We start from the raw sequence: 19,678 nt of genomic DNA, 5'->3' as shown, positions 1-19,678 counted from the left end.
TGTCTGAAAATAAAATTGAACTGTTGACCTTTTGTTCCCCAACAGAAAAATCATATATTCTTCATATATTTTTTTTTAAACTACAAAGAGGAAGAGATGCTTGTTCAGTTCAAAAGTGCATTTATTCCCACCAATCAAGACTGTTTAAGGAAAAAAAGAGGGCACTGTTTATTTCTAGACAATATTCACTTGACACTTTTCAGCAATTTATCCATCACATTACAAATTTAATTTACTGCATGACAGTAGAAAATTCTGAAAAATACATATATTAAAAATTGCTTTAACTCTCTACTTCACAGAGACCTAAGCACTTAAAGACCCTGTTTGGACTCTGTTCCTATAAACTTTCCAATTTACTGTTTTTTCAAATACCAAATAAATTCTTACACTTACGGATTATTTACTAGGTCACTTGGAATAGAATTTATACTCTACATTGAAAGATGCATGTGTGTGGAAAGGTGAAGGGGAAAAAACGCTTCTCTATTTAAAAATCTCTTAGGACAAAATGTCATGCAGAAGTTTACCCGAACTCAGGGTAACCCTAACAACTACTGACAAAATCAAAGAGGGGGTCTCTTAAGCAAAAAACCACTTTCCAGAAGTGGTGTCTTTGAATGCTACAGGTAAAAATAAGCACCAGACATTCTTGCCTCTGTGCTTGTGCGTGTAATCAAAGAAGCAGCTTGAAAGATGCAGTGCTTGATTCAGTTAGATTTAGTTACGTTTATTTCTATTTAAATTTATGCACCTTCCTGATGAAAATCACACTGGAGATGGTCACTCAAAGCCACCTTTTTAGTTTTCCGATAGGACGCATGCCTAGAGGAGGTGCAATTGAAAATGAAGATATTTTCCAGCATCTTCTATTGATATGTAACAGCCTCACAAATCACTTACTGGTGAAATCAATGACTGCTGCACTAATGCTACACAATTTGAAAAGCAGGAGCCAAGATAAGAAACAGTCACCCAAGTCTCCCCCCTGAAGTCATCTATTCCCCTTTAATCTAACAAACTTCTCAGAGTCAAACACCTCTTAACACCCCCAAAACACAAATGCAGATGAAACTCTCTAAAGCTTTACCTTTCCCAATAAAATGGGTCTCAAGTCAATCTATCCTACCGATCTTCAAAATCATTTACATTTAAGTCAAGACTGCGCTCTTGTCCTGGAATGTTGGCAGCATTCATTTCTTTTCACAAAATATTTCTTACGTATCTTCCTCCAGCTTGAGTGAGTGCCTTTCAGAAAAAAAGTAGTACTTGTGAATGCTCTACCACATGACTACAGCAGGAAGTCTGTTAATTCCCCTAAGGGGAGGGGTACGTGCCTATACCAAAAAGAAACACCATTCAGAGAATGGGACAGAGAAGAAGGATTTTATTTTTTTCTAATTTATGAGCGTTTCTGCAAAACACTCTCCACAGAACACAGATTTCCATAAGCACACGAAAAAGATGCACTTTATTCTGAACTCTTACCTCGCAGTTCAGCTGCTGTAACACTGCTCACCCAGATAAGGGTAAGTGAGGAAGTCATTGCATGGCTGTTAGCCCTAACATGATTTTCCACTGCACTAGAGCTGCTGCTCTGGAAAGTACGCTTCTGAAAGTAAACCTGAGTTTTCCCATAGAAACTGTTACCCAAAACCAAGAAAAAGTAAACTACTCTCAACTCCAGTGCTTCAACAAAAGTGATCTTTTCCCTAAATCCCCTTCTATCGTTTTATCTTCTGCCAGAAATTTCTCCACAGCCCCCACTTTTCTGCAAAAAAAAAAAAAAAAAAATCAGTCTGCAATAAGCAAATCAGTTCAAAATTAAACATTTGGCTTTGGCTGCTACATCATATTCCCTTTCATCTAAAAACGTTATGTACTTTCACACTGATGGGATGTTCTATCCTCACTCATGGACATGTTTTCTTCTTTTCTCACACTAGATAACAATAAAATGCATCAACAAGAGTGAAAGGGAAACAGTAGAGCCAAACAATTTCCAAACATGAAGAGAGACTGCGGGAATTAGTATCTGTACTTGAATCAAAATTAAATAAAAGAAAAACTAGTTCAAAGTCACACAGGTCTGAAATTTGGAAGTTTAGCTATAAGTTTTAGTCCTTCTAGATGAATACAAATAAAATAATTTATATTGGTACCAAGTTTCAGTAAAGTGACTATTGTTCCATATACAGTTTAAGCTGGGAGCCATACAAAATATTTAGTGTTTCGCAGCCTCTAACAGCACCTTAATATTGCTAGTATTAAAAACTCAAGAACAAAACACCACAGCTCTGTTTTAAGGAATGTTAAAACAACAGTAGACCATTTCTTCATTACCTATATGAGATCTTATAGAGAAGCCAGAAGCATTATCAAATTTGCACTGGGCCACACCGATTAGCTTTCCAAGAAAATTCATATGCTAACACTAGAATTGTGAATAAGTGACTGAAAGAAGTGACAAGAAATAATTCCCCTAGTTCACCAAAAAAACCCATATTACATGTATGAAGTTTATTCACAAATTATCTCAAGGTGATGGAACAGAAAGGTGAGAGGAGAGAAGATACAAACATCTCCTGTCCACCCAAAATCATACAATCCTTAGAGTTGGAAGGGACCTTTAAATGTCATCTGTTTCAGCTTCACTGCAATGAACAGGGACATGCACAGCTTGATCAGGTTGCCCAGGACCTGATCCAGCCTTGCCTCTAGAGACAGGGCATTCACCACATCTCCTGGTGAACTTTGGGATGAACAGGAAAATAAGTTATCCTTTCCTGGGTCACAGAGCCTGTAAATGCTTCAAATGACTAATACCAAGCATTTCCAGTTTATTTGCTCTTGTGCTCCTTGTTGAGAATTAAGCTCTGAGGAATAGGTCTTGCAGTAAAGTGTTAATTGATGCCGCGTTCCTGGTTCTCCACTGTGTAATACATTTAGGTTCAAAAATTCTCAACCCTGAAAACAAGTTTTAGTTCCACAAAGGTAAGTAGTCCTGTGCATTGCATCAAATGTTGCCTTCCTTGTTTTTACTCTTATTTTTTAAGGACTGTACAGAATGAGCCAAGACTCAGGAGGCAGAGATGTCCAGCCAGCACTTATGGGCCAGAATCTGTTCCTTAGCCTGCTTCATGCCATCACCTTCCTCAGCTTCTCTTAAACCACAGCCAGAGAGCTGGTTGCAGCAACCCACTGATAGCACTGTTTCCACTTTTTTCTCCCCAAGAATAGCAGCAGCTGTTCCTCACACAAGCAGACATAAGCCCACCACATGTATGTGACCACCACCATCTCCCCCGCCATTTTGGCCGCGTGGTGAAGGTAACACATGGGAAAAAGGTACAATTTATAGATCCTGAAATTTCCCTCCCTTTCAGAAAGTATTTCAGAGCAACTGTGTATCCCAACAGTGCCTGGAGCATAAGTCAGCATTTGGGAATGCAAGCTGCTGTTATTTCACTGATGGTAAGGTTCAAGGTCTAAAGAGCACCACTGTCAAAACCTTGCTTACAAAGTTGTTGAAAAAAAACAGTTTTATAAATATATATACACGTGTTATATAAATACGTATATTATACACATATATTGTATATTATATACATACACACACACGTAAGTATAAATAAAAACTTGTTCTAGTGAAAACATCTGAGTAAATCTTACACAACTTCTTGTATTTGAGATATATGCTTTACCCTACAACATGCTCCATCTTTATCATTACAACGCAGTACTCACTCCAGCCATGATGGAACAGATCTTTCCAAATCTTATCTAAATTCAGAGCTGGTATTAAATGGTGTTCAACAGTTTTCAGGGAGAATAAAGAGATGAAAACCAATGCTTGCTCTGTTTAATCCTGAAAGACAAATTCAGGAATCACACAAAGATGGTCTAACCCACACCTCAGCAGCATTTTCTGGGATGGTACCTGGTTACTAATGGTATGAAACAACTCAGCTCATCAGGGAGCATTCTAAGCACCAACAGACAATAAGATGAATGATTCTGGTACAAGATGGATAGAGAATTCCAAATCAGCTTCTTGGGAAAATGCAGATCCCCCACCTACCAGTTGCTTCAGGCAAAGGATCTCTCTGACATCGCTTCCTGCAGCCACAGGCACCAGCAGAAAACGCTCAGCTTGCATACAGGAACACATCAGGTAAGATATCAGTATTTCCCACCACAAAATAATACCAGACTATAGGTACATTTATTTATTTAAGTTAGTGAGAAGATGTGCAACAAATGGCAAGAGGGAAAAGAAGTGCTAAGAAGAAATGCAAAGACTCAGACTAGCATGAAAAAAAAAAATTGCAAGTCACAAAGACAGCAGCAGCATGCCTGCTAGGAGGACCAAGCATGCAGCTGCTGTGTCCAAAATCAAGAGCAGGATAAGTAAAAGACATGAGGGGAAAAGGGTAGGAGAACAGGTAACAAATGACCTGAACATAGGCTCTATTATGGGGAACGACTGAGAACAGCTGATGCAGGAAACAGCCTCCAAATAAAGGAGGGATAAAATGAGAGCTGCAGGGGATCCCTGAAACAAAAGAGCATGGAGAGAAAGAGCACAAAGGAGTGTAAAATCCAAGACATTGCAAGGAGCTATGATGTCTTAATATTAGACTCACAAACTTAAGGTCAGGGAGAGAAAAAAAACGAATTTAAAAGGTTTACTTCCATATGCGTGGAATTCTATGCCTCATATTACTATAGGCTTAAACAAAATACGACAGGACAAGCTCATTTTTCTCAGTTCACTCTGCTTAGCACAATTCAGGCTTTGTCAGCACAGTGCCAATAGTAGTTGTAATCCGAGATTAATTAAGCAAGTTATCAGATACAGAATTCCATAGCAAATCTATGACAGTGATTTTTTTAAAATATTTTGTTTTGTAAAATCTACCAATTCTAGCAGTTACTAAGAATGCCTCTTCAACACACAAAAGATCATGAACTGCAAACAGTCTCATCCCATTCATCAAAAGTAAAGCAAGTAAAGTTTTTTAATATCATAATGCATTCAATATAACATATACATTTAAATATTCAAATGATATGTATTTTCATATGGAATATGTTAAGAGCACTATTGAAAACGTGGGCATTTACAATTTTAGCTGCATTCTATTAACTTACACCCTGATTGTAACACAAACAATGGATCATTTTAAGTTCCCTCAGAACCTTCAAAACAGAAGAATTGTCTTCCAGCAATTATGAAATAGAGAAACAATTCTGCAACTGATTTTATAACCAGGACTTATGCCAATGCTGGCCTGCACTCCTCATTCTGTAAAGCCCTAAGTCAAGCCCCCAAACTATTAAGCTGTGAAACAAACCTGGCATCCCTGAGAAAGATGACGGGAGGGCATCTTCAGGAAAAGTTTGCAAGCAGAAGATAACAGCAGCTCCTTCCTGGGGCAGGACAGAGCTATTAGGGTAGCTAGTGCTTGGTAACGTCAGCCTTGGCTGCCTGGCTAATCTATTTCCTCCTCCAGGAGGGCAGTGGATTACTAAACTGCCCCTGTGCTGATACAGCCTTATCACACTGCACAATGTGCTGGAACAGGGGTTGCTTAAAATCCACACATTCCAAGCTCTCCAGCTGACTCTCCTGGATATACGCCTTCATATGCAACACTTACCTAACAAAGTTTTTCAGCAAATCAGGAACTCTTCCATTAATGTAGACTGACTGCATGAACTATCATCAAGGGATTCTCAAGATGGTATTCTAAACCACATCAGCTGTCTCTGAGAAAAGAGGTGTGTATTCCACTCTAACTGAAACCAGCTCAACGAAGGAATATGTTCATTTAGTAACTCAGGAAATATGGGTTCAGCTAGCTTGACAGCATTCCATTTAGCACTGGTCAAGACACAAGGCTTGGTCAGCAGGTCTTTTGTTATCATTTTATAAACAAAGAGGCACAAGCTTCATCTTAGTTTATTTGTACGTACACATATATACTCATACACATTAATAATATGTAGTTCAATTCATAGCTGTATTCAAGAGCTGAGAAATACAGTTAGCAGGCAAAGTCCTTTTTTGGCTTAGAAAACTGACACGTTGGATAAAAGTACAGCTGAAGTCCATACAGACCACCAAACCACAAAACAACTTCCACCTGGGAAGATGCTGTCATCTTTTTGTTTTCACTAAGCTGAAGGTACACATATTGATGAAAGCTGGGCTGTGCTCTCTGTGGCACAGAAATCATATGGATAGCAGTTACAGTGAGTCACAAATGTCATCTGTGGGCTATAATAGATTTGGTTTGTAGGTAGCAGTAGAAGTTAAGTTGAATCTGAAGCAGTCAGGAAAAAAGGAAAAAAAATAGACAAACGATTCTTAATCTACTTTGATATTATTAGTAAAGAAAAGCATGCTTACATTTTCATGTAAACAATCACAATTTGATTACAATAAGAAAAAAATTAATCAAAATTGGAAAAAAATATTTAATTTAGTGAAAATCTATCATGCACCACATCAACATCTGGGGGGTATACTGCTGGTTATGTGGACACGAGAGCAGAAGGGAAAGCATTCCTCTCTAATATTCATTACCATCATTTAGAAAGTATTGTATCACCAGCACAAGATAATCAGCAGTGTTCTATAAAACTAATAGCTATACTGAGCTTCCATAAATATTTTAAGAAATATTAAAAGCTATACTCAAAGGCTTAAAATCAACACTTTAGACACATATGATAACTGACATAAATACATGATTATTCTTCTTGGGAAAAGAATGTAGAAATCTGCTCAGTCCATACTTTTCATTCATCTAATTACCATCAGAACAAAAACTCCCCATGAAACCACCTCATATGGTACGTTAAGAATAGGAACTATTCTCCTCGGTTTTCAACTCCTCAAAAATCCATTAACAAGTGCAAACATGCTGAGCCACAAAAAAAACAACCCAGCACTTTCATACAGCATTGCAGACAGTTGCATCAGTTGAAATCAGTGTGGTGCTTTTACCTCTTTAAATGAAGACGACTGCTCTTTCAGAAGCTGTCAGTGAGTCTCCTGCCTTGCAACACGTGTGCATTTGCATAGCAGCTGTCTGAATACCTCTGCAGACCAGGCTCTCCACGAAGTGTCCTAATACTGTAACCACTGACATCTGATCTCAGTTTGGCAAATTTACTGAGCACGAAAAGACCGTGATAACTGAGCTTCATCTGCTTACCTCTCTAATTTCTTCAGACTATCTACCTTCTCTGTACCTATCTACCTTCCTGCATATCCAAACAGTACATTTCAGGAAGGTATATATGAAGGCAAGCTTATTCTCAAAAAAAAAAAAAATTATACTAGTAAAGAATATTTCCCAAAACAAATTATCTAGACATTACTACTAGAAGGTAGATATTAATAGTGCAACCACTTTTGAAAGCATTTTGCTGTGAAATACAAGATGCAATTTTTTATTTATTTTTACAAAGAAACTAAGTGAAAGAGTAACAAGTTCAAAATCATAGAATAATATTAAATGCAATATCACATTCTATAATAGTCAAATGCTTTTAGGATAGTTTTGAGTTTACAGCAATTGAATGACTACAATAAATTGCCAGAATATTGTACATTCTACCTTCAAACTACTGTAACTACAGAAATGATAGAAAGGTTTTAACAACAAAAAAGGTACCTTTCTGTACAGCTCTTTTTTTGAAAAGAAAGAAAGAGAAACAAACAACTCAAAGTGTGCAGTTAGATAAAAGATAACCATTTGACACACACAAGTTACGCCACAGTTCACAGATTCAACTAAATCCTGTGAGAACCCAATACTGCCTGAAGTTTGGTGAGATACAAAGACCATTTTCAGTGTCACTTGTGAACGTTTAACAACCACATTTGCTTTTCTAAGAGCAAAATATTTACTAGGTTCTGATTCGATGAAGCACTTCAAGCACAAGCTTTACTGAAGCTACATATAAGCGTTAATTTCCTTTTTGGAAAGGCATTAGAATGTTCCACGTTTTGCAGAATCAGTTTTACCAAACTCAATACAGTCCATCAGAAACATGCACAACGGTATGCACGTGCATACAAGGGACAGAGATGTTAAATAATAATAAAGAAATGAGATTTAATTTTCCTACTGAAATCAAGTGTTGCCTGACTGGACAGAGCAAGTATTCTGTATACCTACACTTAAAAGGGTGAAGGAAGCAACTGAGATGTCCAAAGACAAAAAAAAGGCTGCTCTTCTCCTCCTCTTAGCAAGCTATTGTCTTTTTGGGAACTATATAAAACCTTCATCTGCAGTAAAAATGTTTGCTCTGGGTGTTCCTGATGTTTGTTTGGTCTTGTTTTTTAAGTTTTCATTTTAAAGGGTAGAAGAAAAAAAGATTTTTGACTCAGAAACAGCTTGAATTAAAAGCACGCTAAAGCCAGACTCCAAATACCTATTTCTTTCAAAAAAAGTGATGAAGCTTTTGTTTTATTGATTTTTTTTTTTTTAATAGAAAATTTAAGTGAAAGCTATGATGAAAGACACCAAAAGACAGTAATTTTATATTACATATTTGAAACAAATACAAGGCCCGGGCCATGGTTAACAAGCTGAATTTTGAGCAGAAATTTCAGTAGAAAAATTATAATCATTTTACTACGATTAAGTTCCTCGTTAGATGAATCATTATTGTTTTGGGGATTGCATATTTGTCTTCTATTTACATCAATGGCCATTTCAAGAGCTTTTTTACTTTATCTGCTACCTACATGCACCAAAAAAATACCTAAAAACAAAAAACAATCAACAAACCAACCACTCGCTCTTAAAATTTATTACAAAAGATTTCTCACTGTTGTTCAAAAAATAATTACAGAGTGTTCAAGGCTACACATTCTGATCTGCTGGGAAGGCCAGAGTTATAAAATCATCTTTGAATGTAGTGGATAGATATAAATTAACCTTTAAATGTAGTGCAAAAGTCAACCCACCTCAAAGTGCTTCAGAATTTTCTTTTCTATTACCTTGAAAGAAACCCAATCATTTCCAAATACATTTCCAATAACATAGGTGATAAATTTAAGACTGGATTGCACTCGTAATTCTAACTGATTAATCTCCATTTTATTGACATTAATTTGTTTAATGTCTGATAACACTTCACTGAACAGCCATTTAACAGAACTCAGCAAAATCAAGACACGTGAAGACTTCATGCATTGCTTTTCATCTGAGGACTACAAAATGTCAATAATGAGCCATCATAACTTCATTCTGAAGAAGGTAATTTTATTTTAGTTTGTAAACAGAGAACCTGAATAAGAAATAGTAAATTTGTATGGTAAAGTTCCCTTTTCTGTGCTGTAGTCAGTACAAAGTTCTAAGTTCATTAAATGTTCTGCCTTTTTCCTTTTTTTTTTTTTTAAACAGTTGTAATGAGGTTTCATTTCATTAAAAGTTATTAAAAGAAAAAACAACAAGGTACATATACCAAGCACATGGGCAGATCTGCCACAAGATAGAAACTATCAGCTCTGTAATGTCAATTCAGTCTTCAGAAACAGTTCAGGAAGTTACTCTGTATATAATGAATGCAATTCTGATCTAGGCTCCCCAAAAATAAATAATAAAACAAAGAACCAATCACCACAAATATACAGACCTTCTTTCATTTCACTAATTACTAAGTTATTAGTTAGTTTTCAGAAATCAAAGAATAACACTGAGGCTGCTAAACCAAAGGCTAGGAATTACTATTATGCCTCCATACCTCCCACAGCAATACACTTCATCTACATCTTCTCTAGGATAAGTGTCCTAAGCCAAAGCAGTAGGTAGCAAACAGGAGGTAGGAGCCAAAAAACAGTTATAGCAGTAGTCAGCACATAATTAATAATTTGATCCTATCTTTCTACCTTTTCATGGAGCATAGGAAGTTCCGCACCAATGTGCACAAGAACTTCTTTACAGTGAGGGTGACGGAGCACTGGAACAGGCTGCCCAGGGAGGTTGTGGAGTCTCCTTCTCTGGAGATATTCAAGACCTGCCTGGATGCCTACTTGTGCAACCTGGTGTAAGGAACCTGCTTTGGCAGGGGGGTTGGACTCTATCTCTGGAGGTCCCTTCCAACCCCTACAATTCTGTGATTCAAGCAAGAGCTAGAACTAGTTTGTCTCAGATCACAGAAAGAAGATGATATGCTATTTAATAAATGATCCAGCAGCCTCAAGAAAATTACAGGCATCACACCACATGAAAGCACAACCAAGCAATATATCCAGTTAGCTCCTTATCTTTAGATATAAAAATAAGGCCTGAATCACTCACCTTTGGCACACCGTTAAAAGGATCCAGGCGGTGAAAGGCAGGACTCCCCAACAAAGTTATGTACACAACTATCTGAAATAACAAACAACACAGTTTTAGCACTAAAGTTAGACCTTTAGACAATTTGGTTTTCATTCTACTAAATCTCTTAAGAGATTATGAAGAGAAGGCAGAATGACTTCAGCTTGATCCATCTCTTCACTGTAAGTTGAATCTGCATTTATATATTTTCTGGATGGATATCAGTATGCCGCAGAACATCCAAACTACCCAGGGAACAAGCCCAGCCACCACAATACAAAGAAAAATTAGTGAATAAGCCCAACCAAAAATTCAACACTTCTAGAAATTGCATTTGAGCTGCTACAGTTGTTGCTCCTTTCACTTTCACACTAGCAAGTTTAACTCGCATCTTCCTAAAGGAAAACACAATCACACATGGAGAACTGAGCATGGAAGCAAAAACCCAGGCAGCAGTCTGAGGGACAGATAATTTCTACTCATTGGGTACTGGAAAAGTTGTCCCTGGCCTATGATGTGTGATTCAGGGCCCACCAACACAAGTCAGAGTGAACTCTGAAGCTGGCAAGGAGAATTCTCGTTAGGGAGGTTCTGTCTGGATGTGTAGAAGAGCTCCCCACAAGGCTGGCTGGGCACAGCAACATCTTCTGCCTGTGTCTCAAAGTTCACCTCAACAAGGTACCAGTTCTGGCCTTAACCCCGCTCCAACCTTCAGAGGGCTTCTCCAACAAGACCTGCTGTATTAAGTGCCTAGTATTAAACGTGGAGGTTGGTGGCCCTGCATGTGGAAAGGGGGTTAGAGATTCATGATCCTTGAGGTCCCCCTTCCAATCCCTGGCCATTCTGTGATTCTGTGAAGTGTTACTAGCCATAAAGTAGTATTTCAGAAGAGATCTCAGATTATTTCAACAGTTTGTTTCTATTTTCTAATGAGACTTCCAGCTCCGAAGTAAGTCTGACAAATTCAGGTTGTGTAAATTTGTTAAGCTCCAAATCAAACCAAAGGAAAAAATTCCGAGCATCTTCCTGTCCTGCAACCCCTAGCTAATAACAACATTATTACAATCTTACTCATTCAAAGGCCACTCATGCACAAATGTTTGTGTTCAAAATCTTCCCTGAAAGAATTCAAATCTGTTTCCATACTACAAAAGTATCCTACAAAGAAATTCAATTAAAGAGAGCAATTCATCTAATTCATCTTAATAAAAGGGGAGGGGAAAAAAAGTACTGAAGAAAGTATTGTACGTATGTTCCAAAGACATTTGAAAGCAAGGTTTGGACTTCCACGGTTTACAAGGAGAGAAGGGGAGCTGATGAATCCCTAAACTGATAAACACTGAGGCTAGAAGAAACAGTTTGTACTCCCCAGCTACTCTGAAATTTCAAGTTAAGTAGGATGCTGCTCCTGACACACAAGGAAGGCGAAAAAAAAAAAACAGAAGAGGCCAAATTATGATGAAGTATTGTTCACTGCATGAATGAAAATACATCTGTAATGGCAGAGAGCTGATGCAATGGGAGAAAGACATACCACCTGCCATCCCTTCTTTTGTGCTCAAGTACAAGCCAAAATGCCCAGTACACTGCAGCCACACTCTTTACAACACTAAGTTTTCAGTAAATAGACAACTACATTTTGCTGAATCAATTCTCCTGTCCAGTTACTGTATTCTTAATCTCCACAAACCATTATTCTCTATGAGAACTGCTCCACACTCTAAATTACAGGACAGATTTCAAGATACATTATAAAGGGAAACAATACTTCAATGAAGCAACATTAAAAACCCTAAGGCAAGGTAGATCTCTTTTCCTGACAGCTAAACGTTTTCAGAGTCATAGCATCATTAAGCTTAAAAAAAAGACTTTAAGATCATCTAGTCCAACCATCAACCAATCATGCCCATTAAACCACGCCCCAAACTGCCACATCTACACGTTTCTTGAATACCTGCAGGTATGGTGACTCCATCTCCCCAGGCAGCCTGTTCCAATGCTTGACTACTCTTCCAGAGAAAGAATTTTTCCTAATATCCCACTTGAACCTTCCCTAGTGCAAGGCCATTAAGGCCATTACCTCTCTTCCTATCGCTAGCAACCCGGAGGATGAAATCAACTTCCACCTGCCCACAAAATCTTTCAGGTTCTCATGGACAGCAATAAACCTCCTCTTCTCCAGATTAAACAATCCCCATTTCTTTTTGTAGGCCATGTTTCTCTCCTACAAAAAAACTGCTATCACAAGAGGAAAAATAAAAGAAAGCAAAAGTTACTTTATTTTGTTACAAGATCTTATAAATAGTACTCTTACAACCCTCTCACCCCACAAATGATCTACTGTCTATTAAAATCCACAAATAAAGTAGTCCATCAAACAGCTGACATTGCTTCAGGGGATTTGGGGGTTCTGTTCTTTAAAGAAAAACTCAACACTCCAAGCAACTGCTCCCAACTTCACAAATGTGCATCAGTGTTTACAACTTGCCTTGAAAAGTGAGCAGAAATACAGGACTGTTGACCATCAATACCTGAAAAATGAACCCTGTATTTACCAGTTAGAGAGAAAGCACAGCTGGGGAAAGTAAAAGTCCAACTTGTATGTAAATATATAATAAAAAAATGAGTTATGAAAGTATTTTAATAAAACTATTTTGTACAGAAAGATAGGCTTCATTTGCACAGCCCAATTAACAGATATTAGAAGCAACTCCAAACAAATGAAGAGTCAAAGGAGGAAAATACACAAGAAAATCTCATTCCTACCAACACTTTGCCTGAAATAAAGCTCAGATGCACAGACACAACAGCGCAAGATGCATTCAGGTCTTTCCTTTCTGGGCTCAATTCCTTTGCATTTTGACCTCTAATTCTGTTTTTCTCCTGGTAGAAGTCTTCATTTTACTACACAACAGCCAGAAAATATTTATGCTCTGACTTTCATTAACAATCATTCCCCAAGAAGTACGAATCTATTTCTATCATACCTCCCCCACCAAGAGCTTCACTGGCAACACTGCAACTTGCCAAGTACCTCAAACTCAGGGTAAAAACCTGGGCCACAAAAAATTCACTTATGCATCAAATACATTCCTTGAAACAGTACTTCAGTTAGGCAATTCTGAGATCTTCCTTCTCACACATGGTGAATGGAAACAGTGGTTACGGTTTGAGATGGCATGCATCTGAACCACAGGCTTTGCATCACAAGTGGGGTTTTTTGCCATGGTGTTCTAACAGCCAAACTCTAGAAGGCCATATCTGCTGAGAAAGCCAGGGCGGGTCATGAATATTTAGGCTTTGAAAATACAAAATCATTTCCTGTAACCTCCAAAAGGCTTCAAAAATACATGGGCAAATAGTCACTGGGTGATACTCACAGTCCACCCACAAGACAAACTGCCACACATGAGGAAACTCTGGAAATGAGTCTACATTTTCCAAAGGGCTTCAAGTAAGGCAGGCAGCCACTGTCATGGCCGTCCAGCAGCAGCACAGCACCCAAGGCATAATCAGTGCTTCAGACTCAATACTTTTTGGTATTATAACCATACGCAGGTCATAATTCAATTCAGCTCCAGGCCACACCTGGAGGAATGTGTTCAGTTCTGGGACCACCAGTAGAGACCTGGATATATGGGAGAGAGACCAATATACAGCCATTGAGATGATGAAGGGACTGGAGTATCCCTCCTATGAGGCGATGCTTGGAAACCTGAGACTGTTCAGCCTGGGGAGGACAAGGCTCAAGGAAATCTCATCAGTGCCTGTAAACACTTGAGGGGAAGGTGCACAGAGGACGGAACACTTCTATGTTCTGAGTGACGGAGCACTGGCACAGACTGCTCAGAGAGGTTGTGCAGACTCCTCCTTAAAGATCTCCAGCAGCTACTTGACCATGGGCCTAGGCATCCTGCTCCAGGTGGTCCTGATAGACACAGGGGGCCTTGCCAGCCTCAACCAGTCTGTGATTTTATAGTACCAGACTATTTCAAGTGTCCCAATGCTTATATATGCAGAATGCCAAGGCCTCTTGCAAGTCACGACCATCTTTACAACCTACAATTACCATTAGGTCCAGAACAAAGGTATGGAAGATGACAATAAGGAACAGGAAACACAGAATACAGGATTTAGGTGAACAAGTGATTACAAACATGCAAGGTAGAAAGATAAATCTGTCTGTTTCAATTGCATTGGTTTGCTAGACCAAAACCTCTCAAACGTAAGAATTGCTGAAGTCCCACAGTGAAAAAGCACTTCTGAGTTGTCAAAAATGGATTTGAACATGGTGCTTTCAAACAAATACCAAAAGACAAGGATCAGGAGCATCTAACAAAATGTGCGCCTTAAATTTAACTGCATCATCTTAGAAGATTACAACACTCAGAATAAACCCGTGCTCTGATGATTATCTGAAAATGATTATCTGAAAAGTAACCTCCAAAGTTATTAACCATCTTCCCTTTCATTAATAGCTGTGATGTGCCCCAATTTCTTTATCCCCATGACTGAAATCCAAATTCAGCCTTACAATGACTATTTGCAATGACAATTCTCTCAGGCTCCCTTCCCAATATCCAACCACTTTCTATTTAAATTCTGACAAGAAAGAGCTAAAATAATCTCTTTGATACTTAATATGCTAATACACAAAAATGACCTGACCATAAACCTGCACTGCACAGGCTGGGAATTTCAACTCAAATGATAAGTCATTCAAGTGACTCTGATAACTATGATAAAATTCAACAATTGACGTATTGCTGGTGACCTTCTGGAGAACAAATGAAAAGCACCACATTAATACAAATTCTCCTGCTGAGAAGATCATACTGGCAATCTGCCAGTTCATTACACCATCTAGCTCCACTTCAACATTAAATATTGCCTTCCTTTGTAATTGACTGAAATACACTAGAGCAATTGCAGGTAACCACTTTGGGCTATTAAAGTATTCCATTAAGAGTTCTCCATTAGGCAGATATTTCAAATGAAGTTACATCAAAATATGCTACGCTCAAAATATTTTAACTGTACAGACAATTGGGCAAGCACAACCCAGTGCCATGCAGCAGCAGACAGATCAGCAAAAAGCACTTCGAAGCTCAATGCCTGCCTGAATTTGCTCGAAACAAAAAGAAACCCAACGTGTATTCAAAGTGCTAGTACATCCTTAGTATTTCAACCTCCTAGCTGCATATCCTCACATAACTCATTTACTATTACTATATTTGAACCTAAGAAGATGCTAAAACGCATAACTATCGTGTAACTGAGATAAATCCATTCATTTATTGAATACTACAAATACAGTAAGTAGTAAAACACTTAGAGAAATCAGAAAGCAAGACTTCACACACGCCTTTAAAGTTTCAGAAAGAGAAGCAAGTTGCCACATTGCATTACAATGTGTATGAGATCCTGAAACAAAGAAATCTAATCTAAGCTTTTCTTCTTTAAGTTTGTTGTTTCTTGAATGCAACTAAGCAAGTGAAATAGGGCAAAAGAATAGGTTCACTGCCTTGCATGCAGGAAAATTTAAGCCTTTAGCACCAGCTGCAAAAAATGAGACTAGCCCTTGAAGCAAAGGCAAACTTTGGTGTTTAAATGGGCCTTTTTAATGGTCCAGATCTGGAGCCACCCAAGGCTGTTAGGGTGCTCTCCTCACAACTAGTGGCCAGGCAGGAGCTTGTACGTATCTGTCCTCTGTGCACTTTATGTGCAAGTGCTGCAGTACACCTCCTGTCCATGTCAAGGAGGAAGCAATTAGGCATTTAGTTATCACTGGTCACTCAAATAACTTTTTTTCTTCCCTCCATATACACAGTTTTTCTTCCTTATTTTGGGTGTGTCCAGGAGGGACACAAGCAGCAAAAACATACAGCGGGTCACACCTCACCCCACCACAATCAAAGAGGTTGGCTGACTTAAATTCTCATTTAAATCCTGCAGTCAGATCCATATCCTCTGCAGACATGGTATGTTTCTAAAAAAAATATACATACATACATATATATATATATATATATATATATATCTTGATATCTTACATATATATCTTGGATATATCCAAGAACAATTTTTACATCTATTTGCACAACCATTAACTCCCAATCCATTACTGAAACAGGAGTTCATTTTCTGAATAGTACTAATGTTTATTTGAACTACCACACTCCCCCCCCCAAAAAAAGAACTTCCAATATTGGCTTCCTCTGTAGCTGCAAAATATGCATGAATAAGATGTTTTTAATTTTGCAGAAAAAAAATGAGGGCTGTTGAATCTATCTATCTATTAATGATTGCACCTGCTTGTCTACAACATACATTCTATAGAATCACATTTTTTTGTTACAGGGTATTTGTACTTTTTTTTTTTTTTTTTTTTAACATTTTCTCTGCTAGAAGATTCCCTCAAAAGTTATTAAAATTCCCTGATGTTGATAATAAATTACTAACTGAACTCATAGTAATGTGCAAAACATTTTTAAAGTTCCCATCTTAAGCAGGAATTTCCATCTTACTACTTAATAATATTGACATAATTTAAATCTGATGCCACAAACTTTCAGGTAAAACAAACACTGAAGTTGAGATGGGGAAAATCATGAATATAAGGACAGGAAGCATCATCCCAGCTAGGCAACAAATGCTTTGAGGAGACATCTAACATTCCACCCCCAAAATAATAAACCACACTCACCTGCCTTTGACACATAGCAAAGCATTAAAATAAATGCTACCCATGTCCAGTCCTTTGTTGTACACCTTCCTCATTTTACAAGGGTACTATGCCATTAAAACAGTACTCATTTTGCTCAGCATTCCCATTCAAAAGCAATCCCTGAAAAGAAGAGCAATCAGACTCCATTTTATCTTCATTCCACTGTTTTTTCTATTTATAACATTAAATAGGAGCTCAGAACCGTTCTAATTTTCCTTATTTAAGAATTTGCATTCTGACTACGTAAATGCACGCATGCACATCCCAAAAGACCACACAGAAAAAGCAACAGAGGTCTTGATTAATGCTTAGGGCAGCTCTATAGGCATCTCGTGAACATTTCCAAAGGTACTCTAAAGACCTGAATCATCAGTTATAATTGCAGATAAGCAAGCAGAAACCTAACCACACCTAAGGATGTTCTTGAACTCTGTATCATAGTATCTTTGAGGAAGGAAAGGATCAGACTTCAAACTTTACGCAGTATTTAACTTAGCAGGCTCCTCAGGTCACATTCTGAACACGAGGTAATTATTTTTCTTTCCTCAATAGCACACCTTAAAAATCAGATCTGTAGTTTGAATAGTAAGAAATATCTTAGTTCCTTCTAACTTCAGTTAGTTCCTTCATAACTTCCTTCAACGCTTCAGAATCCAGAAAGTAGCTTTTTAAACATGCAGTGTAACAATTTGCTCCATTAGAACTTAAGCCTCTGATTTATATTTTTATTTCAACTTACTGTTTCTGAAAACCACACGGTCTTTTCCATGAGGTAAAATTAGTTTTGAGTTGTTCAGCATCAGCATGGCTATTAATAATTGACTAGTCCAAGCAGCTCCCCAGCAGATCTATTTCTCCTGTTACATATTTGCCATGTAATGTTCTATGTGTCAAAATACATATACAACCAACTGAATCATACCAATTCTTCCAGACATCTCTAAGTCAGAGCTTTTAATTCAATACTTGGGGATTTCAAGGCTGCAGAAGATGCCTACAAACAGCACATCAATATAGTCATTAGAGCAATCTAGTGATCTGCACATCTAAGGAAAAATGCCTGCCTCTGCTGGAAAAAGGCATTCACGGATGCGATTTGGAGAAGTGAAAAACCACAGATTCCAATAAATTAGCTACCACAGAGGATGCAACATTTAGTCACAGGCACATTATCAGAGCAACATGAAGCAGAGGCTCCCAGTTACCACTCTTGGCTAGGAATACGTTTCAACTAAGTAAATCAATCTCCCATCTAGGCAAACAGACAAGATTTGTTCTGGGTAAGGCATAACAGAAAATGGACTGTAACAAGGGCTACAGAGAGCCTTCAGGTCACTATCATGGTAGAACAAAACAAGGCACGCTTAGCAATTCAAAGTTAAACTGTAAAACTTAGAGCTCCTGTTCTGATAAATGATTCATTCTTTATTAATCCAAAGACAATCTTTCCTATTTTCATGTGTGTGTATGAACAGTTGCTTGTCTGGCTGTAACAGTATTCTCTACCTTTGGAAGCAGTGCCACTAACAACATACAGACAAGGTAATGTTAATTCAGATATGGCAAGGTCAGTGTTTGTGTTTGGCACTGCTAGACAGACGTAGGGAACTGGAAGATGTGCTCAGAGCAAATTCTGACCAACACCTTCACAGAAAACACTGTCAGAAACTTCTTGACAGCTCTCAAATAGCCCAGTGGCAGCTCAGTGCATTATGCTGATAGAATCACAGAATGGTTTGGGTTGGAAGCGACTTCAAAGCCCATCCAGTTCAGGGCTGCTCCCCAACAACTCAGGCTGCCCAGGGCCCCATCCAACCTGGCCTTCAAATGCTCCAGGGATGGGACACCATGGCTTCTCTGGGCAGCCTGTGCTGGGGCCTCATCACTGTCAATGTGAAGAATTTCTTATTAATATACCATCTAAATCTATCCTCTTTCAATTTAGAAGAAGGCCTGGCCTCAACAGTTCCCTGCTATAAAACATCCTGGAGGATGTTTGAGTTTTGGCTCCCTGCGTTCCTCCAGGTCTTGCCTGGATTGACCAAGAAACTTGCTTTAGGTGAACAGCAAGAACAGAAACTTTCACACAGCCACCATAGTTACAGACCCTTCTGTTGTTGCCATCTGAAGGATAATTACATATTCCAAGATCTCTTAATGCCCAAACAGAATTTGGCAACAATTTAGCTTGTGATGTTTTCAGCACCAATTTTCTCCCTTTCACATCTTGCACACATCTGATGGTGTTTCATTCTACTTTAATCCCACCAGTTCAGTGAAAAAGACTACAAATGAAAATGCAATGGAAATATTGCAGGCCTTGCAACAATAGCCAAAAAACAGGATTTCCTACAGCAGCTGTCAAATTAATGACATCTTCAAAGCTATCTAAATACAGTATCTGGGCAGAAATCCAATTATGTCATTCCTCTCTGAACACCCCAAAAGAGAGTCCTACTGGGGTTAGAAGTGGAAATAATTGTAAGTGCAGATTAGCTACATAAGCAGCTTCACACTTGAAATCAGAACAAGGGAACAAAAACCTGAACACATGACATTTATCTGGACACAAGGGAGGGGAAAAAAAGAACCGCCAGACATCTGG

General features: G+C 38.2%; 1 protein-coding gene across 4 annotated transcripts in view; it reads right to left on the bottom strand.

The window, feature by feature from the left end:
* The window catches only part of NCK2 (NCK adaptor protein 2), an 85,928-nt gene that overhangs the window by 42,960 nt on the left and 23,290 nt on the right, over positions 1-19,678 (bottom strand). For 2 of the 4 annotated variants that reach the window (XM_031605171.2, XM_090128035.1), the window contains exon 2: positions 10,326-10,397. The exons of 1 other annotated variant lie outside the window; for it this stretch is intronic. The gene's annotated coding sequence lies outside the window, so the exon portion shown is untranslated. Of the gene's footprint in view, positions 1-1,090; positions 1,474-10,325; positions 10,398-19,678 lie in introns of those variants that run through there. One more of the 4 variants, XM_031605172.2, reaches the window with a different exon arrangement.

The sequence above is a fragment of the Phasianus colchicus genome, chromosome 1 (assembly GCF_987193195.1).
Source record: "Phasianus colchicus chromosome 1, bPhaCol1.hap1.1, whole genome shotgun sequence".
NCBI lineage: Eukaryota > Metazoa > Chordata > Aves > Galliformes > Phasianidae > Phasianus > Phasianus colchicus.
The sequence above is the reverse complement of the archived record's forward strand: the minus strand, read 5'-3'. Positions and strand labels throughout refer to the sequence as shown.